The 24122-nt window shown below is 36.3% G+C and overlaps 1 protein-coding gene and 1 long non-coding RNA gene across 6 annotated transcripts in view; one reads left to right on the plus strand and one right to left on the minus strand.

The window, feature by feature from the left end:
• Plexa (plexin A) overlaps positions 1 to 24122 on the plus strand; it is a 275026-nt gene that overhangs the window by 129091 nt on the left and 121813 nt on the right. The gene's annotated exons all lie outside the window — the stretch shown is intronic.
• Positions 10745 to 12364, minus strand: LOC145971706 (uncharacterized). 2 transcript variants are annotated; one of them, XR_014438931.1, is made up of 3 exons: positions 12205 to 12364; positions 11621 to 11778; positions 10745 to 11290 (listed from the first exon to the last, which is right to left on the minus strand). It is a non-coding gene; the product is annotated as an uncharacterized LOC145971706 (long non-coding RNA). The 2 variants fall into 2 exon arrangements; XR_014438930.1 differs by having other exon boundaries at positions 11583 to 11778.

A 24122-nucleotide genomic window follows, 5' to 3' on the forward strand; every position in this document is an offset into this window, starting at 1 on the left:
TCTCATATTTTGAACTGCATTTTGCGTAAGAATTCCATGGACGGAAGAAACAATTTTTAATAAGCGTTTCGTACTTTACGAAGAATTCTGCTCTCGGTGTAGTCGTGGAGATTGAAATTCTCGTTCCCAAACGGTTTACATTTCGCGGTTGTTGCTCGCGAGTAGCCGCAAGCTACGCGAGATACAGAATCCAAACTTTCAGGAAAAGTTTTGAATTGGGCATTAATCTAATTTGTTGCGCGAAAGTTCCGAATCAGAAATTAATGGAGGTGGGCGCAAGTGGGAGTAGATTTTTATTGTTTTTTGCGTCGCATTGTGTGCGCAAAACATAGCCCCTCGTTATCAGAGGGAAACAAATGGCAAACTTTCTCATTAAATTGAAAGAAAAATATAGAGAAATATATTTTAATGTCTTAACTCCCTCTCTCTTATTTAATATTCTCTCAGTCATAAAAACAATTACGATATTTTGCAAGTAATAAGAAATTTGGAGCAATTCACATTCTTATTGTCAAATTCAATTTTCATTTTATAATATTAGAAATGTTTGCGGGCGGATGTCATTTAAGTTCGAGATAAAATGGACTTTTTTACCTCTTTCCTACCGTTCTTATGCGAAAACTAGCGATTCGAAAACGATCGCTGAAATGATCGCATCCTTCTTAATGTCCGAGACATGTTGGAGCGCGACCAGTAAAAGAGTAACGGAGTATTTCATCGTGGCAAGGATGAAAGAGTATGTGATTGATGGAAAGTTAAAAAGCAGGATCGCAAAATAACATGGACAGGACGTGGGAAGATACTTTGGAGGATACTTTGACTCTTCCTAATGGATTTTATCAATATAGCAATTCGAATGTTATTTTCATCGATGAATATAAGTGGTCACGATCATAATAATCGAATAAATAATTTGAATAGAATTTCAAATTTGAATAGAAAATTTCAATTCGGCAAAATAATAGATAAATATATAGTGACAGAGATTTATATGGAATGTGTTAAAAAGCTGTCTCTGATTTGATTAATTCAAGATATATATATTTATACATATTTTTTGATTGGTATGTGATTTTTGAAAGTAATCTTCTATTGCATTGTTAATAATATAATATTATATTTTATATAATAATATAATATTTTGTACTATGATGCTAAAAGAATTTACACCATCATGTCTGATATTTATGTTATTATAGCATTCAGCAATAAGTGATAATAAGCTTTAATTTTATGGCGATAATAAATTCAATTTAGACGTATTAATAATAAGGCTTAAATATTAATAGTGAGAACAAATATTATTATCTTGTGCAATTAACAGAATCGTAGACAAATGACATAAGTGTATCGCAGTATTGACCAAGAAACATAAATACTATGTCCAACATAGTCAGATTGGTGATTGTCCCATCCCTTCTTGACACGAGGAACTAAGACGGTTAATCAACTGATAAGCACGTTTGGAACTGATCCAAGCTAGGATTCGTCCTCGTAACTGCCTGAAACAAGCAGTCACCGATATATATTCCAATATATATATGTATATGCAAATGACTATTGTTTTACATTCGAATTCAAATGCTTGTTTACTCTCGATAAACTTTCCTAAGAATCTATCGAAATTATTAATAGAAAATTAGTAATCCAGTTTTGAATAATTAATAACTCAAAAATATCTCTAATTTATCAATTTTAAGGACTGCACATATTTGTAGATAACACAAGATTAACTTAAAATATTATATTAAATATTATAAAAATGTCAACATTTATTATAATTTGGCCTAAAAATTTGCTGTGTCTCATACGAATACTTTTAATCTAGTATTTTTACTTTTCACCGTACGACTGGTTAATAAGCTGCTCGGTCAGATGTTTTTGCTTTCGCAAAGTTCCCTACGTCGGCCTACCGCGGCGTTAATCATGATAATTTGTAACTGTTCGCGTCACGAGTCTTCTGCAACCTTCTCGTTTACCGGCATCTCTCTACGAGATTGATACTTATTCGTTGCCGATGGTCGATGCGGTACACTTGGCCATCAACTGCCGACTACCTACCGCGCCGTTTATACCTGCCCATGTGTTGTCGTCCTCGTCCAGGGTACCCCTCGTGCCTATTCCCTATTGCGTATTAGTCCTTTGATGCGTGCTCTATGGGCGATTTCCAGCCACTGGTCCCTTAGCCGGGATTCTCGAAGCGCGCTCTTCTCGGGACTAACGAGCAGTCGGCGAGCAAGAGGAAGAACAGAGAAGGTGGAGGCCGAGGTGATGCCGATGAAGGAGGAGCAATACGAGCAACGGCAGCAGTAACGGCAGCATCACGATGCAAAGAATCGTATATGCGGGGGGGAAAGGGCAAGAGCAGAGGGCAGGCGTGTTACAAGAGAAAGAAAGATCCGGGCGGGAAAGGCAGGTAAAGGAGAAAGGGAGACCTACCTATCTGCAAAGAGCAAAGGAGAGATCGGGGACTGGCTCAGAAGCGAGCCAACGTCGACAAGATAGGAGGCGGCAGCCTGCAATTACTAGCTGGAATGTCTGGGAACGCGTGGGACTCGATCCTAAAGGCCCGGCCACGACAAAGTCCCTCATCCCTCCTTCCCCCATCCCCCACCCCCCCTCCAACGTCTTACCCTTCAGCCTCTCTTCTCTCGACTTTCATCAACGGCTATTCCGTGAGGCCCCTACCTTGTACAAGGTGACCCCGGGAATATGTCGGGACTACCTGATCGCGTGGCTAGATCGCCGTGATCACATCGCGTACTTAATCCATGAACGACATTGACGTGAGATGTGCGATATACACTAGTCTTCTACTACGCTATGCGAATTGAATAGTGGAGCAAGCGAACATGTGATAGATAGAGATAAGAAGAGAAGAAAATTTATATATATTTTTTTTTTCGTAAGGAAAAAAGTAACATTTTCGATTAATATTTCAATTTTTTGCACGTGCTTGCCGTGCGATCATTCGCCTCCCCCTTTCGCTCTTCCCTCGCTTGATCAGGGATCGAAATTCAATCGGGGAATTATGCAAATTTAATTTTAGCCGGAAATTTAATTAATGCTGTTGACTCTTAAGGTTGCGATAAAAAAAGAAGGCGGCTTACTCTCTCGCTCGCTCGCTCGTTTTCGATGGACGAAAGAGTAATCTCGTTACTTCATTTTTCGCGGCGCGCAGCACGCGACGTTCCGATGCCGTGATATCGTGTGGCGGGGTTTTAATGAATATAATTAACGTGTACTTATACTCTACATCGTTCTCAATCATTATCTATTGTGGCCAGCGCAATTTCTTTTGCGCCGCGTTAAATCCGTTTAATTATATGCATTATCCGTGTCAGGATCAGTAGTACTCGTTATTGTGGTACTCGATGCGCGGTATAAGAACTTGACGTATTTACGTTACAATTTAACATTGTAATTATTATTTTCCTCAGTGTGTTTTAAATAAGTTTTATTTGTTTGCTTAAGAATTAATTTCTACTTTATTTATCCAATTATTTGCTTACATTTATTATTTTTACTACTATTAATATATTAAAATTGAAATGTTGATATGTATACCTCGACTTTTTTTTATTTTTATATTACTATAATAAAACAATTTTTTTTAAGATCTCCATACATGATTTGTGCATTAAGGTATTGAACGAGAGAGAGAAGATTTTTAACTTTTTTTTTAGCTTACACAAATATATATAGATGCATCTCAATGATTTAAATCTACTCAAAAATTGATGACTAATGGAATTTATATGTTTAATAGATTCTCGTTATCAATATATATTTTAGAATCTCTTGACGTGTGCTCATCAAAACTTTATCTACTATATTAAATATTCACAACGAGGACAAATGATAAAAATATTCAAATTATATAGAAACCTAGAAAAATATTGAAAATTTTGTTGAACGTCAGCGCAAACGTATATTTTATTTTTCTATATTTGTTCAATTAATCTAAATGAATATATTTTTGTAAAATATAAACCATTATTAGTTTTACTATTAAAAGTTTATTTAATAATTTGATATTTGTATAATAAATATAATGATACTCACTGTGCTAAATTATTAATATAATACTCGTCTTATTCCTTTTCCGAATAATTTTCATAATTTATTAATGCGCAGATAGTATTTCGAATAATATTTTTGCACACTTAATTAAAAATATAACGAATAAAATACAAGTAAGAAGGTTAGTTTCATTTTTGAAAATTTGTACTTTTTTAAACATATATATAACATATATATAACACTTATGACATATATAACATATACGAGTATATACCATATATATAACACACATATACATTCCTAAGAAGGGGATATTTTCGATATTTTTCGAGAATCGAAATTACTAATACAAAGGCAACCTTGCCTAAATGTAGATTTCAGGTCAGGATCGAATTTCGCTGTTCGTCAGTGTCGACGTGTCGGCGCTGATACCGCGTGATACAGGCTCGACTACTTGTCGGAGGAGAAATTTGGAGAATCCCTTTGTTGCGACGCCGTATGTTAGCGTGCCGAGTGGTTGGGAGATTACCAACGGGTTCTCGAGTGACCATGAGAAATTGCTTGCTCAGGATGTCGGATAATCACGAACACCCTATATGTGAACTGCCAGGATTATGCGAGCCTGTGCATATAGGTATTCCCCCCTCGTTCCCCGCTTCCTCTGCCCGTTGCTCTGACTCTCTCCTTCGCATTCTCGCTCCTTATACTTTACCGGAATATCTATTTGTTAGGCTACTAGATCACAGAATAATGTATCAAGGCCTTTGTCTGTATTGTGTGCAGTATTTCACTCATTTATTTTATCTCCTCTTGTATATTTAACGCGTGCTCGAATTATTGAATTCGCAATTTATTAATTACTGCTGCTACTTTTCCCAGAAAACTCGATCTAAGACAGCAATAAATGATTCATCCCCCCTTCCGCTCTCTTATATAAGTTATATTCTATATTCTATGAAATTTATTACTTTATTAAATCATATATCCTGAATTTATAAGCACTCTTAAAAGTTTCATGTCTTAATTGACCGACGAGGAAATTTCAATTAATGCAATTTTATCTAATATGATTATAACTGAAATTTCGTAAATAACGTAATGGAAAATCTATTTATATTAACTCATTTATTATACCTATTTCATAAATATAATATATACCATTTTATATTTTTTATGATCATGTCTCCAAAGTTTTTAAATATTTTTTTGCATTTTCTTGGAAGGGGTAGGGATCACATTTAGAAAGGGGAGAGAATCATATTTAGAGAAAATAAATTTCTCTCTCTCTCTCTCTCTCTCTCTCCCTCTTCATGCTTCGTTTTCCTACCGTTCTCCCCCATATCGTTGTCTCACAAATCTTCTCTTGTCTCATCTGTTAAACCCTGAAATACTCGAGCGTAATCAATGAGGGAGGCAGAACAGCAGGCAGGGAGTACGTACCGCTGTGTACATTGGCGTCACAACCGCTTCTGCATATGTATGTATCTGCGTATACGTATTGGGTTCTCAACTACGTACATCTACACAGGATGTTTCCAAAGCGCTATCACGTAGCGGCAAGATGGCTGGGATTCTCGACGCGGTTAGGTGCGATGTCTTGACCGCATACGATTGGATTATGTATAACGAATCGCAACCATCTTTTGAAAAATTTGATAGATCGATTGCGATGCGATTAATAGCGCATGTACGGATAAATATAACATCCTTTAGTCTTTCCTTGAGGAAATTTGAAGATTTCCTTTCAGAAAACGTTCCTTTACACTTCACATATTTACCTTTTAAATTAATATTTGTATTATATCTATGCGCATCAGGGTAGAAATATCCAATTTTTATGATTAGATATTAATTCATGTTAATTAAATTACAAATTTAAATTTTCTCGAGCCAAAGTTTACTTCGAATTAATAGGGAAATGGAGTTCCAGTACTCATCTGCATTTTTGAAGCTTAATTCGTCAGGTTCTTTAATCTCCAATGTAAAACAGCGCGCTAATTAAGCCTCTAATTAAATTCACTGAAGAAAAATCGATTATGTGTGAGTTACATGGTGAGCAAAATCCTATTATTTTTATGCATCTTTTGGGGGGGATAGCTCTGCATGAACGATGCGTAGAATAACACTTATTTTAAGCGGCAACTTTAACCTTTTAACATCTTTCAAGATTCCCAAGAATTAATGCAAAACATGCGGCAGGTTCGTAAATTATTTAAACACGTAAAATGTAATTTAACTTGATATCTAATTTTTAAACACTACATATATAGACTAAAAATTAGATACCAAGTTAAATTATATCTTCAGTGTTTAAATAATTTACGATCCTGCCATGTTACATAAATATATATGTGTGTGTGTGTGTAATTTTGTCTCAATTTTAAAATAGAATTTGTAATTTAAGAAAAAAAAATATATATATACTAGTCAAATTTAAATAGGTAATAAATGAATGGTTTCACTTACTATTGACAACTGGATCCGCATAAGGCACTTGTCAAGCATAAATTTTACACCATTATTTATACCGCACGATCTTTTTTAAGCCGTTACGTAAGAGATTTCTGGACATTTGTCGAAGCGATCACAATGTAAATGCACGTTCGCGGTCGGCGCAAAAGAAATCCATCACGTTTGTAAAAAACATATCACTCACGAATCAATGGATGACATTAATTCCGAAGCGTTCTTGAGGCGATTATCGAGATTGGTCTTTCCGTATGCATAAATTTACATGTACTTAATCTTTTTAAGCGAATGCGGCCATCGCGGTCGAATAACTGTCAAAGTCGTCGCTTCTATTTCCAAGTGGCAAGGGTCCTTAATTTTATTATAAGTGGCACTTACGTACATTCTCGTATCGATTTTAATATGCATGCAATAATTAGTGCTATTTTTACGATCTGAGCACTATTATTATTATTTATTATTTATTATTATTTATTATTATTTATTATTATTATTATTTATTATTATTATTTATTATTATTTATTAACTTATGCGGAGATGAAATATATCGATATGAGATATATAAATTAAGTTCTACATATTAATAACTTTTTCGCAGAAATTGCTATGTCCTTTTTCATCGAAACCTGGCGCTGTTGCTCGATAACGCGAAATCGTTTACGCCACGTGTGAGTCGAAATGAGTTTGACACGCCTGTCCTTGCGGAATAATAAATGTACATACTGTTGTAAAGTGCACAGAAAAGAGGCGCAATACTTATTAGCGCCTTGTGTTCAGCGTATAAAGACCACTCTTACCTTAAGCGCGCGCAATGACGACAGCTTTCGGCGTGTTATATCGCACGCAACTGGCGTGTTTCCATTTGTCTTAAGTTACAGCGTGACGTAATCACGAGACTTCTTGTTGTACGCGCGCTATAGTAATCACCATCGTTACGAAACGCTGCGCGACATGCAAACTGCTCGCGACGTGAGTTACATTGCACGATGTTTTTTCAAAAACCGACTTGAAAAAATGCAGCGTTCAATCACTTTTCGTTGGCAGTATTTTGAAGAAATCTTCACATCTCGGGAATACTTGTGAAAAGTCTATCAATGATTTTTTTTTATAAAAATATTTATGCAAATAAGTAAAGGTAGCACACGTATATTTTTGTATACATATAAGTATTTTTATACATTTATTGGATGATTATTTTGTATGTCAATTTATATTTTATTAAAAATTTTAAAATTAAAATTTTCATATTAAAAATTTGCATATACATGTGAATTATATTTATGAAATATACTCTCTATCAGATTTCTCCCGTTTTCTACAGTAAATATTTTTTAGAAGAATTTTTTAGAAGCCTGTATATGCTGATTTGATTTCTTTTATATAAAAATCATTTTTACTTTCTCTTTAAAACTAGATTCTCTTTAATTTTCTTTTTATGTTGCTATGTATGCCAACTGCAGTTTGATCGTGTTAATGATTGATCGCGTGCTCGCGATTATATCATTTTAGGTATTATATAAATATTTTCATCGATATAAAAGAATCCAAGTTAGCTTCTGAAATTTTTATTTCTGTCTTGTTATTCTTCGTGAAATGTCATATTAATGAGAACCGTTCATAATATTTAAAATGAATGTTTCAACTTGTAAAATTATTAGTTTTAAAGGTTTATTTAAATAAGGAAATTAATATATATATATATACAGAGAGAGAGAGGGGGGGGGAGGGGAGATAATGTATGTTTATATGTGTATAATTTAATTTCAAATTTATTTATTACATGTGTACAAAATAATAAAATAAAAGTTGTTTAAATTTTAGAAAAATATTTATTCTAATTAGAAAATATAATTCATAATTATTGTTATAATCTTAAATAAGAAACTATATAATTACATGATTATATTGTGTGAATATTAAATAAAATTATCAATATACAGAGTATTTTGCAACGTTTATATCAAAATTTCAATATCGTATTGCTTTGGCAATCCGTTTTTTCTTCTATTTCAACCCTCGACGTAATCGATGTGATTAATTAGGATCAAAATATAATTCTAGGTATTGAGCGGCGCTGTTATAGACTACTTTATACTTAACCCGCGCAATCGAATGTGAGATTCCTTCAATTAACATACTCGATAGCTGCCGCGGGATAATGATATCCCTTGAAGTAGCGAGCTGATGAAAATAAAGCAATTTCAAGCGCGGCCGATCTATTCCCTCTTATCCGGCGTAATGTTGTTATTCGACCAAATGTCTGCTAAATGTTTCTCGCCGCGTATAAATTGCGCGGCTAAACTTATTCTGGACCATAAATAGTGGCGAGCGAGCGTCCGTGGAAACTCGAGCTAGCGACAAAAATCGGGGATTAAGTCTCGGAGCAGGTTTCTCTTTAGTTGTTTAATCGCCGCGGCGTTCGACTTAACTCGGATTACTTGCGCGAATGCATCGTTAAATTGCATAATTTCCTCAGTCCTTCCGACGGCCGCCGTTTTTCCTAGTTATTACGGGTTATAAAGATATCACTATATCATACTATTTTCAACAAATTTAAATATGGAACAAATTGACGTTCGAATTCTTACAGCTATCAAATTAGTTTTCTTATATCTCGAAAGTTTTGACATCGAAGAAATAGAGGAAAGATAAAAAGAGAAAGATTAATTCGATAATATAATTAATGTAATCATTTTTTTCTATATTTTATTTCAATAAAAATATATTTTTTAACCATATTCTCTTACATAAATTAAGCAAAAGTTAATCTTCCAAGATAGATGACAATGTTTGTCGTAAAATATGACGCATATAGAATTAAATATAAGCATAAAAATGTCACAGGGTCGCAGTGGTTAATAAAGTTATTATGAAGAGTTATGGTTATAATTTATCTTCTTTGCTTAGTGAGACTAAAAATGTATCATACACGTCGCGTTAAATATCATATATGTTGCAATTTTCAATTATTTTTAGAGTTATATAGTATTTTTTTATTACACTGTAATATATATATATATATATATATATATATATATATATATATATATATATATATATACACATATACATGTATACGCCACAAAAATCATTTAACTTTAAATATACTTCACTCACAATTTTTCTTAAAATTGAGGGTTTACAAAATTTTTTTATTAAAAAAATTCTTGACTAAATTTTTAATAGTATATTATTTAAATATTATTTAAATAGAAGTTAATACATTCAAATATATAATTTCGTTTAAATAATATTCGTTAAACTAACGTTATAATAATATATTGATCTTGTCTACATTAAAGTTTTCTAGTTTTTCCTCATCAAATTAATCCCTTTCCTTTAGTTGCCATTTTTTCAAATTTTTTTAAAATTAAAGATTTCTCTTTCTCTATAATAATTAAGAAAGAGCGTTAAAATCTTTTAAATGGAAGCAAACATGCTGAAATAAAAAATACAGTTAAAGAAAAGTCGAGAAGTGAGAGACAGCGTAATTGTAAAAAGCTAAAAAGTTTTTTGGAATTAAGAATGCGCTTTTTGCACTGCCATTCTCTAGAATTGGATTCCTCGGTCATTCTTCTTTCTAATGTCGTGAATAACCATATCGTTACATAGATTTTTGTGCTCTCGATCCCTGCAATGTCGCGGTTCGTCCGTTCATCCATTCCACAGGGAATGGTAGACAAACCAGAATCTCCGGCCGCGAGGTTCAATTTCGTCTCCGAGAATGAGGGGGTGAGCGAGGGGCGCGCCAGTGATGAGAGAGGAGAAGGAAAGAGCGAAAGGTGAAAAGGCATTGGGGGAAAGTAAGGGATGGCTAGAAAGCGAACTCGCTCGAAAGGGAATATCGCATCGGGGTTGGATGCTAATTAGCATTTTCCAATTAAGGCGCCGAAGGCGGCGGAATCTCGCGCTCTCCGCCGGGAGATAGAGAGAATCGTTTCGAGCGAATTATCTTTCGCGCCGCCGTCGAGAAATCGCGTTATCGTCCCCGTAATTCGCGGCTCGACTCTCGCTATTGTTGACTCGCTCAGCATATGAGATTCACACGCGGATTTGCGCCGAGTCGCGTGTAATCCTCTTGCGACTCCTCGTGTAAGCGAGACATCCATTCTGGAAGAGGTCAACTTTTGTCCATTCCACATTTATTGAAATGAATATTCTCAGACCTAGATCCTTTTTATTACCTATGCATATACGAAAGCAAAAAATGAAGGACCTATAATGAATGAAAAAATAAGTGAAAGACCTATATAAATTTTATATTTATAATTTAAATTAGAGACAATAATATATTCTACCTCTCCCCGATATTTCTATAATTCCCAACTTGCAAACATTCCATTACACAATCGCCCATACTTATGTCGATGATTATTTCCCCTGCGCTATATCGATTAAGCGGCGCGATTTCTCGTGCCGGCCATTTAAATTGCAATTAGAGTGGAATTACGATTGCGTTCTGGACCGGCTCGAGCTTTATCTTCGACTTTGCGCCGCTATTTTCCTCGCGTGTCGCTACTTAATCTTAGCGAGCGATAAACTATTCGGAACCTCCCTCTTTCTCGCCGATTCTTCTTCTCTCCTGACTTCTTTCTTCCGGTTGACGCTGCGCAGACCGAAATCAAAGGATCCTACTACACCCGGCTATTTCCGCGTGTCCAATTACCATTCGCCAATTAAAAGTTGAAGCGGTCTACCTGGCTGCCGTAAAAAGAGCTTCCCGTTCCCGACTCGATTATAGGAAAAAAACGCACGTTTACGGACGTTCAGAGGAAGCGCCAGGGGTTAAAAGAGGAGCTGAAAGAAAGAGGGAACGAAATCAAGTGGAAATTTTATTATTTATGTAGCGCTAATGAATAGGTCGCAAATGCGCGTTTTATTCATACGCCTATCAATCGTTTTCAATATATCAATCGTGTATCTAATGACGATGTGTATCTCGTTATACGTATATAGTAAATAATATAGAGCGATAGAAGCTGCTAGTATGGCACTATTAAGGCTAAAGGGTTGGTTAGAATCTAACATTATCAAATACATTAGTAAAATAGGTATGAGATAATGAGAAAAAAATGAAAGAAGCCTTTACGAGGGAAGGTAGGCAGGGAAACATAAACGTGAAAGAACCGATAGTCCCTAAGGATGTCGACGTCCTGGAGAATTCTCGAGTTCCCGAAGAATGTGGCGGCGGGTCCCATAGAAGCAGACAGAGCCAATTACAATTTTCCAATTAAAACGTCCGTCGAGAAGACGCCACTCTCGACGTCGACGAGAGAAAGCTTCCGCTGTAAGAGGGATCGAAGTTTGGCCGTTAAAAATGTCCGTCGATGTCGGCGGCTTGATGCTTAGGCAAGACCAAACTCTTGACGAGAATTTTTCACGACAAATAGTACCGTTATCCAGTCATTAAATAATATTTAATATAAACGAGATAAATTAATTAACCAAAGTAAAACTAGAAATAAAAATTCATATATTGCTTGTCTTTTTTTAAAATATTTTTTTAGATAAATCTACGAAATTAAGCCGCATAAAATTAAAATTCTCATGAACAGAGCGCTCCATATATTTTTAATTGAAGATTTTGATTTGATCAAGGAAAATAAAAGCTTACTTTTTTAGTGCGAGTGGTATAAGCAATTAAATTTAGAGCAATTCAAATGAAAATTTATACGCAATGAATTAAGGTTAATGAAATTTTTATAGAATACGCGTTTTGCTGTAAATGGCCGCAATCATAAAAGCCAGCGGCTGTATTCTTTATAGTCCACGAGCAGCATTTTAGGGCTTGAAGAGATTTCGGCGACTCGAGCGTCGTGGGCTGGGTTAATTGCAATTTCCCAATTAAAATGCCAAACAGCCACCGTAACACGTCGCAAATGAACGGCTTCAATCGAATTTCCATTATCGTCCTAACGCAGCGATAATTTGCGACCAAATTCCGACCGATCATCTAGCTCACTATCATTGTTACTAACTGTCGTTGGAGACCAAACAGCGATAATGTGCGTGTGAACAATGGATTCTCATGCTCTTGTTAAACATTTTTCACGTTTTTCACGTTTTTCACGTTCCCTTGTTAACCTGTTATTTTTGTACATTTGCAGAAAGCATCGTGTTGCCAATTTCATCATCGTCGGTTTAATTAACAGTTTAAATAATGCACGAAAAATTTGAAATAGAAGTCGACATGCAAAAGTTTACATACGTTTTATCTTTGTATAATATAGCAACGTATATTGATTTCAACTCGGGACATCAAGTTTTTGTTTCGAAATGGTAAACATTCGTGTTCTTATTATTTAACATGAATAGCAAACCGGCGCACTTGTCGTGCGCAGTTTTTTAATTATTATTCGTTTAATTTTCCTCTAGTTGGTTTCTGGGAAATTCTCTATGTATAAACGTCCCCGAGGAAAAGAGAGAGAGATTGAATGTAATTATTAAAAATTTATCTCGAGCATCGCGCGCGCGCACCAATGTAATAATACAACATTATCGTTTCGTTGTTATAACGGCGTATCTTTGATTTACATGAAGAATTAATTAAAGCAAACGAATGAGAAAAGGAAAGATGTTTGTGGAGAAATAGTTGAATGTTTGTCGCGAATCTGGGACATGCCTCTCGACAGAAATAATTATAATGCGGTAAAATTGCAACAAGCAAAATCGTCTGTGGAAATGCAAATTTTATAAGAACCTGAAGGGGATCAGAACCAGAAAATGCAGATGTTTGAATTTCATTTTTTTTTTTATTGGATTCTTTTTATTAAGGCAATATTTTTGATATTTTATGTTAAGCATCCGTTGTTTTAAGAGAATTTTGAAATGTCAAAATTTTAACTGTTCTAAGTAAACGAAATAAATGACATTATTATTGATATATCAAATTGGAAATAAAATATATTGTACATGTGTAAATAGTATATTTTTATTTTAGTATTTATATACAATATATTTTATTTCCACACAGACACATTTTATTATACAGTTTTATATATATTTATTATATTTATTACGTTTTATACGTTCTATTGCGCGGTTTTTTTATACTATATTAAAAAACGCGCAATAGAATATAATTTATAATAAAGTGTGTCAGTTTTGTGTTTCATTAATTTTGCAAATATTAACGTCTTTTTTTGATTAATTATTTTTAAATCTCTTAATTGAGCTTATTAATGAAATAATCCAAGGTATTTCTCGAGTTTAGCGAAATATTCCAATACATTTTTTCATTTAATGTCGAAGCACAATAAAAAACAGTAACACAACAAGATATTATCTCGTCGCTGCATCATTAATTTATTGATCGATTACATTATCGAGTGGCGTAAAACAAAGTGGCCGCAGTTCCAAAACGATCTCGCTCTCCCGCACGCATAATCGACTTTGTATCAATGGCTTTCGGCATAAAGCATGCGGCATATCGTTTGGCTGTGGGCAGCAGGAAACTATATCGATTACGTCTGAATCCGCGCGGTGCCGCTCCAAGGCGCGTCATCGAATTGCAAAGCGCTCTTGCACTGACAATGAACGAGGGAATACAAGAGAGAAGACGAGAGAGAGAGAGAGAGAGGGAGAGAGAGATGCGAGGCTTCTGCCAGAATGGCAGAATCATCCTCCCTTGGCCTATCACGAGTCCGTGCCGGCCGTTGCACTTATGCTAGCGGCAAGGTAGCAATCAAAATATTGCGCAAACGGTATCACGCTGCATGCCGTGCTGGAACGGCGTTTATTCTAGCACGGCGTGCACACAGTGCAATTGTGTCGGGCTAGTTAGCTTGGGTGAACACCCAACAGTAACGAGCGTCGCTTTCTCTCTTTCTCTCCGCTCTCGCTAGCAATATAAATATTTCCACGAGGGTATCGCTTGTGTTTAATATATTTATCGACCGCAAAACGTACGCTAATTATTAACGATTACCGCGATCGATTTGTTTAAAGCAGCTTTAAATTGTTTAAAGCGCTTGGAGGTACTTGAAAATGAGAATATTTTTTTAATGAGACAACAATGTGTCTTTATTCGGGAGAGATAAATATTTTGCCAACTACGTTATAAAATTATTAGGTAGTATATATGTGGCATATCCGGGGGGAAGGCTGTTACTTTTTGCTTGGACATGTGTACCGAGTCTAACTCTTGCAAAGTCGTGCAAAGCAAACACCAAGATGATTTTACCGTGTATATGTGTATTACGCAACTCGCCATCGCTGCAGGATGACGTTATGTTGTTTTCTGACTGACGTTTTCTCGCTTCCTTGACTAATAATGGAATAATTGGGAGCGCGTCTTGCGATGCACGCGGCGAATAATGGCTTGTAGCGATCGGCAAAATAGTTCCGTGCACGCGAACGTCAATAAGAAAGAGCTATCGAAATTATATTGATATTTGAATGCGCGATCATCAGCGAGGCATTAATTAAGTAGAAAGTCGATGAAATTGGACTAGCGAGAAGTATCGATCAGCTGATTTTTATTGGCCGTAATGGTAGTTTGAGTCGGCAATAGTTTTAACCAGATACTTCTAGTAATTGAATCTTCGGCCAATCAATTAACTGACTTGTCTTACTTATTATTATAATAAGCGGGTGAACCATGCTATTGGGTTAGGATTCGGTTAGGTTTAATTGTAAAAATTGTCATTTCACTTGATTTCGACTATTAATTCTCCACTAGTATTACTGTAGCCAGGGAGTTCTGGCTAACTAATTATTCTAACTAATCAGTCAAGCGATCTAGCTAATCTAGGATAGTAACTCAGTTACCTGGCTACTTTAACTGGCTCAACTAAGTGAATTAACCAATTAAGCAAGTTAATGAGCAGCGCACTGAGCTCAGGGAAAATTCAGTGAAATTATTAAACGTCGATTAAATTGCCCTAATCGCGATTGTTCACCGATTTGTTACTCAAGTGAAGAATTTCAAGACATCGCCAAACGTCAGGTTTGACGGCAAACATAATCGGTGTGTCTTGTGGAGCTGCAACGAGAACGTTTCGCGATTTTTATGGAGGTATTACAATCGCGAAACGTAATTTCGGCGAGCCCGACGTAATTTTCTTGGGCATTTATGAGCTTTCCGGTTGCCCGACCCCCAAGGGCTCGTCGTTCCTGCCTCCTACCATCTTCTATCCCTCTTCCCTTTCCTTTCCGTTCACCTAGGGATCTCTTTCGAGAAGCGCGGCCCTCCCAGTCTCCGATGTCCCATAAGCGATGGCACTCACAGTCGGCGACATTTACGATCCTAAGTGGGCGATGGTCATACCAAAGTAAGTAAAGTACGATCCCCTCGTCGTCCTTCATCTGCTCGTGCTCTCCGTCTCCTTTTCTATCTTCCTTCGCGCTGCACGAATGTAATATTTTTTACCTATAAACTCGCTTCCCTTCCCCTCTCCCCTTCCAAGATGCGCATTCGCGTAGTCGTTTTTCACGGATATACCGCGATATATTCCACGCGCGATTCTCCGGCGGAAAGTTATGCGCTCGCAATTCACGATGCATAACTACATGAGATACTACGGGCCGAATCGAGTTGCCTTCCGCCTACTTTCTTCCGCTCTCCTTCATCATGATCAATCTTTATTGCAGAACTCTGTTAAATTTTGGAGCTATTTTGAGCCGTCATTTCCGATGTTGGTACTTAATGGATCTAAAGAGAAATTCGGATTCTCTGCGAAATTACCTTATGATAAATATAGTCTTCTATATCTTAATCTGACATCCAATCAGATATTTTATTAAATTTTAACACATTTCTTTTCCATCTATGAATATTTTTAATTTGAAGTTGATTTCCCTTTAACAAGGATGTCGCGAAGGACGTCGATTGCAAGTCAATTTACAAAAATAATATCAAATAATTTTGACAAATTATACGTCAGCTTACATCCTTAAATTATAAAAACAAATAAAGCATAAAAAGAAAAATTAATCGCATCGATTTATTTTGAAATGCTCTATTTTGAAATGCTTAAACGTTGAGAGATATTGTAGTGATGAAAGAGTTACTCGCTCGATTTACGATTCCATTTCTGTTCTGTCTATCTATATCCACGCGATAATTGGGGGGCAGGTCTCGAAAGATCACTCGCTTCCATCGTGATTGAGTGAAAATGAAAAAGAAGGTTGCCATTCCACGCGACCCTCGGCCACAATTTTAGGGACGCGATCGGCCGACGATTTGACCAGTTACATGGCTTCCGTGCGAAACGTCGACCACCTTTTCGCCCCCCGATCGATCGATCTTGCACGAGTATGCGTGTCACAACAGTGCCTTTGCGTTTATCGGCCGTTCGAGGTCGGCTTTTCCCTTTCGTGTCTTTTAAATAGCCGGATAATCCACAACTTCTCTGAAACGAGTTAGGCCAACCTGTTCTTCCTTTCCCTCTCACCTATGGAGTCCTTTTTTTGCAATTTATACCAGTATTTATTTTATGTACACCCTATATACGATACTTATTATTCTTTTTCATATATTATTTAAAACCATTTTCATTGCAATTTTTAATAAACATTTTTAATAATTGGAGCAGTGGCTGCAAAAGAGGCAAGCAGCAAGCCTGTTTTGACGGAGTATATATTCAAAGCGATTATTTTATCGAATGGAATATTTAATTACATTTGTTCTTTTCTTCTAAAACAGAATTGAAATTTCATTTCAATTATTTTTTACAATTTTAATTAAATGTTTATAAGTGTATTCTTCACTTTTTTGTAGAACACCATCGTTAATTTATTTTCTGCACGAAACGGATATAATCTACATTAAACACAGAGAAGAAAGAGAAAAAAAGGAAAGTTAAAGCTAATTGTTCTCGAATGTCGCTTTCCATATTTTATCATGTTCGTCTTAAGAGAGCCTACGTAAACGTTTTCCTGCGTCTGTCTCGCTTATATGCTCTTTATAGCGAGCGCCAGAACTGCGGGCCCCGTAGTCAACGGCTAATCTGTGGATTAACGCGCGACACCATAAGAATTTATAGCGCGGAAAGAGAGACAGGAGAGATGGTAATCGCTCGCGCACTGAAACGCGGTAAAAGCGCGCGAAATTGTCGCCGGAAGACAGCATACATTTCGCGGCGTGCCGCACGCACGTTATGGCGAATTTACGCGGTTCGTCTTTGACGACGATCATGTTTCGAATAAATTGTGCAGAGCGAGAAAAAAATCTAAAAAAACCCGTAAATGATGGCACCCGACAAATGGAGTGCATCGAGTTGCGAGAGCTTCGGATGCTCTCATCTTGCACGTGAATGTACGGTTTACACTTATATAGGTCACGTGAAATAATTTATAATGCGCTTTGCAATTGTAAACGATATTCGTCGTATTTAAATTAGAATCTTACATGTTATCCAGGTCAAATCTTCATAAAGAGACGTTTTTACATCGAATAGCATTAAATATTGAATGGTTCACTCAAAAAAAATATTTTGCTAATATAGGTAGAATTTTAGATGAAACGTGCAACGATAAAAATTTATCGCTTTTTTTGTACCTAAAGTTGTTAAAAAATAAATTGTAAAATTGTGATTTTGAACGTGTATTCATAGTAACAATTCTAGTATAATATTTTTATTATAATATTTTCTAGCAAAATATTATAATAAAATAAGAAATAATTAGAGAAATAATTTTTTTGTCATAATCAAACAACTTGTAGCAAGTATGATTATAGCTCTAACACATGGATACTCTTTTTCTAAATTTCACTAACAGTTCGAATTCTGTCTCTGTCACATTTAGGTTGCTTAAGTGCAATATATCACAGTATTTGCTAATTATTTATCTACCTTCGTTAATTTTTCGCACCTAGAAACTTGTTGCTGTTGCAAGGCCATTTTGTCGAATGTTGATGTGTGACAGACGTTCCAAGCGAAATCTTCTATCAGTTTCACCTGTCAGAATGATCGTCGCAAGCGAATCGCATAAATTCGTCCTTAGCTTAGCACGATTCTGATCCATGGTGGAATTATTTCGATTCTTCGCGGTGAACGGAATCGACTTTGCTCGCTCGCGCTTCGTTTCCGCCGCAAATATCGCTTTTTGTCTCGCCCGACTTGTTTACGGCAATGGGACGCGGACTATCTCCCGGATTGCCGCCGGTATTTTTCGTAATTCCCGCGTGGCACAACGCTCGTAAATCGAATTTCGACTGGCACGCGTGAGATATATGCGGTAAACAAAGTCGAGAGCGTACGGCCGCCGCCGCCGACGCCGGTCGATGAATATTAAAGGCCTTCGACGTTTCGGAATTGGACGCGCCGCTCGCCGAATACCGATGGTATCGATACTCTTGATAAATACTTTCATTAAGCTGTACATTGCTGTCGAAAGTTCCTGTCCCTTTACGTTTTACATCCTGATACCACCTTATTAACCGTTATCCATATGGCTATCTTAGACATTCCGAATATTTATTTTATTTCCAAATGCACCTCAGAGGGATCATATTTAAAGTTAAAACAAAGTTATTGGGTTTGTGTTTTTTCTAAGAATATATAATACAAGCTGCAAACATTTTGACTCGAGTTGAAATTCCTAATTTATGTGATATGTGGACCCAATTTTCCTCCATGAAAAATGAAGTTAATTTATTAAATTAAGTTAATCTATTCAAATTTTGAAATTGTTAATTACATTTTCCATTATCACTTTTAAGAAAATTTTATTTAAGAAAGAGATTTATATTCAGTATTAAAATAAAAATTGATGACATATACTTGAAGATAAAAGAAAAATTTGCTCCGTTTTATGACATGATTAAATTAAAATCTTCATGAAAAATAAGAATACTCAAAATTAGAAAATTATATCTGAAACAAGAAAATTTATTTCTGAGGAAAAATAAATTTTAATTGAAAAATACTCGCATCAGTTATTAATCTTTAATATTTAATCTCAAAATCAGAAAACGATCTCGATTGACCTTATTCAATTTTCCTCTCTCATCATTAATGTTTGCATTCAATTTTACGATTCTCGATAATTATCTCGATTTAAGGGCGACTGCCAGGCTAGCTTTGTAGCGTCATCGTCCGGTATGTCGGCGAGCACGTAGACCGGTTGAAAGGTTAAGTGTAATTTCGAGCGGGTACGAGATGCGAGGTGACGACGACGAGATACAAGCGTGGGCTCGTTGGACGGGACCTCGCTATAACGGAGGTCGACGTCCTCGCGGACCTTTCGAAACTGCCGTGGAAGCCGCGCGCGCAGTCTCGTTAATCCTCGTGGCGTCCAACTTCTCGCGCAATTGCGTCTCGTCTCCTCGTGAAAAAAAAAAAAAAATAAGAACGCCACCCTTGCACACACGGTGTCTCAAAGAGTCGGTAATCAATTGCATAAATGTATACTTGACAAATTTCTCAATTTATTTACCTTGATGCAATTGCCCGTTTGCCAAGAGAAACATCATCTTGTTCTCCTGCAATGATACATTTGTTTTTTTTTTGCAACACCATATGTGCAGGGGTTACGGTTGCTGCGGGCCACTTTGCCAGGAACCCGCGCCACGTTTTTGCGATCGCGAGTATCGCGGTCGGCGCTGCTTCGCGATCTAATCAGCAAATGAGCGAGACACACGTGATGTCGAGTGATTATCCCTCCGCGTTGCTCAGAACGAACGGAAGGCGGACGCGTTTGCCAACGTAGCCCGGCATTCAACGTTGGGTTGTTGCGGTTCTGTCAAAGTTCAGCCACTACAAGCGCCGTCCGCGGTGCCAGTTCGATGATTAAACGTTCGAGTTTTCCAGTGGTTTCAGCTGAAATATCCGGTAATGGTCGCACTCGCACTCGCACTTGCGGCAGCGACCATTACCGTAATTATCGCACGCTTTTAATTTTCTCGTGGCGCATTTGCCGCCTCTCCGCAGAAGCCAAGTGGACGTTTAATTAGGCGCGAACTAATCGGAAGGCGCATGAAATTTTGCATTCACCCGGGCGAGCGAGTTGATATTTTCCCCATATATATTTTCCACATTTCTTTTCTTTCTATTTTTATACTCGCATTTTTATATAATACTTGTAATTTAATATTTTTCCCTCTCTACAAACGCAGCTAAACGCGAAGTCACGTGGAAAGAAATGTCCACGTCGTGGATTAATTATTTTTTTATACGAGAGAGAGAAGAAAATGCGCAAAGAAGATGTGTGATTAGTAAGATTTTTTTATAATTTAATTTTCATGTAATATTAAAATATTAAAATGAGTTCTCCCTCTCTCTCTTACACGTAAAACTGATGTATGTGTGTTACATATTTTTTCTAATTTCAGTTTGCCACAAGTACAGGTGTGGGATTTTAAACTCGCAACGTTGCGCGTAACTCGAACGATGGCGAACGTAATTTGGCCGCAGCTCGCGCGTTCGTTGGAAATTGGTTTTATCGAATATTGGGCTTGCACACGAAAAATATTACATTCCGTTACGTTGGAGAGATAGCGACGTTTTTCATGCCCCGAAAGTTTGCGATGACGTTTCGAACGACGCGGCGGCACAATGTGCTGTTTGCCTGCCCGACTGGTGTCTGCTGCTTTGTTTGACGTAAACGTGTAAACGTGCGGCATATGTCGAGAAACGGGACATTCGTTCACACAAAGAATTGCATATCCTAGAGATTAAATATCCACGTCGCTCGTGCAATTCGTTTTCCATTGGCTACTCGCGGAATAGAGTAAAATATCCAGTAACGTTTAACATCATCGATATTCTGTCGACATTCGCCACTCGGTATTGTACCGTATTGCTCAACTATCCAGTCACGTGTGAAAAATATTCCTTACTCTTGTCAAAATTGTGTATATTTAAGTAGCGTAAAAAACGATAAAATATAGGAGGAAAGTAAATGATGTCCCATAGTGAGTAAAAATTTAATTTTATATAAAAGCTGATATATTTTACCTCATATGGGAGTGTGATGGATATACAATATTTCAACGTTCATTAATAATAAGTGATGTAATATTGACAACGGTATAAAATGTGTCAGCATTCACAGGTATTAATATTAACAAAAATAAAAATAATTTTTCTGACAAATATTTCTGTTTGATATTTTTAACGTGTAAATTTTTACATCATTTTTACGCTAATTATTCTTTTCAAACTGTTTTTATCATTTAAACGGATAAAAGCCAACATTTCAATACAGAGTGGAAACTGTGTAATACATATATTATAATGTATATGCGAGAATAATATTTTTCATGTCATTTATTATTATATTATTATATTTTTTCTCAAGGCAATATTTTACGAGAATTAATTTCCATTATCAAATTTCCTCCGTATTTTTTATTAAACATTTGGAAATAAACTCGATGTAAGAGGATCAAAGGGAGCGACTGCGAATGACGAAAGAGGAGTTATGTCACGTCATTCAGCGTAGCACGGAGATGACTTTCAACGCGGGTTACCATCCCGTCTCCATGTACTACTCGCGGCTTTTTAAGGCCTTGTCACGCCGTAAGATCACTCCGGATTATTATGATTGTCACGTGCGCCGCGAGGCTTTTGTCGGCCCTCGTCGTTATGACGTCGAGCAGCCGCGATTTTTCCGGCTTACGTTGGTACACGCCATGAACTTGAGAGTCTTAAGGAGCTTGGGGGTGTTCTGATTTATTCGCAACGCTCGATTCCGAATATTTGTTTCTCTTTTTCCTTCACGCCTCGATTCCTTGTCGAGGACGCGAACAGTTGCTCACGAAATGAGGCACCTGTTGTTCTTCCGATAAAATAGGAAGAATATTATTATGTTTCGATTTTTAATTTGGACAATAAGACTAAAATATAAACGTACTCTCTTTTATATGTATTTAAAAAAAGCTACAAAATCTCGTATAATATCGATTATTTGCACATATTAAAGGATATTATTAAATTTTATTTTTAACTTGATGGAATTGTGCACATTTCTTGCATAGAATAACGTAACATCTGTTTTTGATATTCTTTCCCTTTCTCTCTTTCTTCTGATGTTATAAATAAAAATATTTTAACTGCAGAGAGGATTGGTATATTTTAATACGGTGCATTATTTATTTAAAGACACAGAATTTAAATTTGGGACGATATTGGAAATGGGATTACATCCATTTGACAAATCCTTTATCCTACGCGCGCATTAAAATTAATAAAATTGCAAAATAATCGCGAGAAGAAAGACCCGTTTTATTAAATTCTATATCTGTACTGTATCTTTGTATGATGTAAAAAATTATTTTACATGAAAAAGCTCCGTCGATCTTGTACGCGTAACAACAATATTTCATCTGGCGTAAGGAGAAAAAGATTCCTTTCAACCTGGCGGATTCTATCGCAGAGAAAATCATCTCGGGAGTCCTGACAATTTCAATTTGACGGTTCAAATTACATACAATTTCGCGTTTTTCCCAATCGAGGAGTGCGTGCTCGACATTAAAAAATAGCGGCGTGGCCGGTCCAGAAGCCTCGGGAAACCAATACGCGTCTGTAAACCTATATGCCAATTTTATAGAACTGCCGTTTCGAAGAATAGCGGAAAAATTACGAGAGGGTCCCTCTTTTGCCGTAAGTTGTACGATTTCCGGCCGACCGCGACGTATACTAGATGATTATTCGCCGACATCCTATTCACGTCGCGAATCTCGATCTTTTTTTTTATTATCGATTAAGCGCACACGATAAAAGCAGTGAAAATGTTGCGCCGATATCATAAATATTGTTATAGCAATAATAATAAAATTGACATCTCGTTATAATTATTAGATTAGAGATGTATGCGAGAATTTATTATATACAACTTATCATGTTGCGATTAATTTTTAGCACACGTGAATTGTCAAAATTTTCGATAAGATTGCTATTTATTATTAATAAAAAATATATATAAATAGATTCAATTAATAATTTCTTTTTTACTTTATTTTATTTTAAAATTTTTTAAAGAAAAAGATATGCTTAATTTGTAGTCTGGTTTAATATGTATGATATCATTATTAACATGCAGTTTTAATATGCAAGTTATCGTTAAAAAAAATAATAAAAAGTTTCAATAATTTTATATTAAATAATATATTAGCAAAATAACATAATAGATGTATTATAATTATAATTAAGATATATATTATAATTAAGATAGCATAATTTGATGATCACACATATCTAAATCTTTATTACAGAAATAAGAATATTGATTGGGAATCTCTCGAAAGGTGATACTTTTTTAAATATCTCGGTGTGGAATCGCAGCAGCGGTGATCTCGGGCAAATTGGAAAACAGCAAATCGGGATTCTCGAGCATTTCTGCGACACACAGCGACATATCAATACCGGTGAATAATTCAGAATACCCGAGACGACGATTGCGCGCGTATAACTCCTCCGCGGGGGCGCAATTTTCGGACGAGCTTCCGGAGCTTGTGGTCGCACGGACCGTCGTCTTGTAATTAGCGTTGTCGAAGTTGTCGAAGGTGGTGCTCGAACCGTGAGGCCCCGGAAACACCCGGGCGTATCGCGCGTGGAATCGATACGTCGGTTATCCCCGCATCCCCCACACGCTCTCGTTCAACCCTCCCTCTCCCTCTCTCTCTCTCTCTCTCTCTCTACTTCTCTCATCTATTCTCTTTCTCCGCCTTCCTTCCTCTTCACAT

This window comes from Camponotus vicinus, unplaced genomic scaffold, assembly GCF_025532165.1.
Source record: "Camponotus vicinus isolate PSW18456_S1 unplaced genomic scaffold, iyCamVici1.0 SCAF_5, whole genome shotgun sequence".
Lineage (NCBI taxonomy): Eukaryota > Metazoa > Arthropoda > Insecta > Hymenoptera > Formicidae > Camponotus > Camponotus vicinus.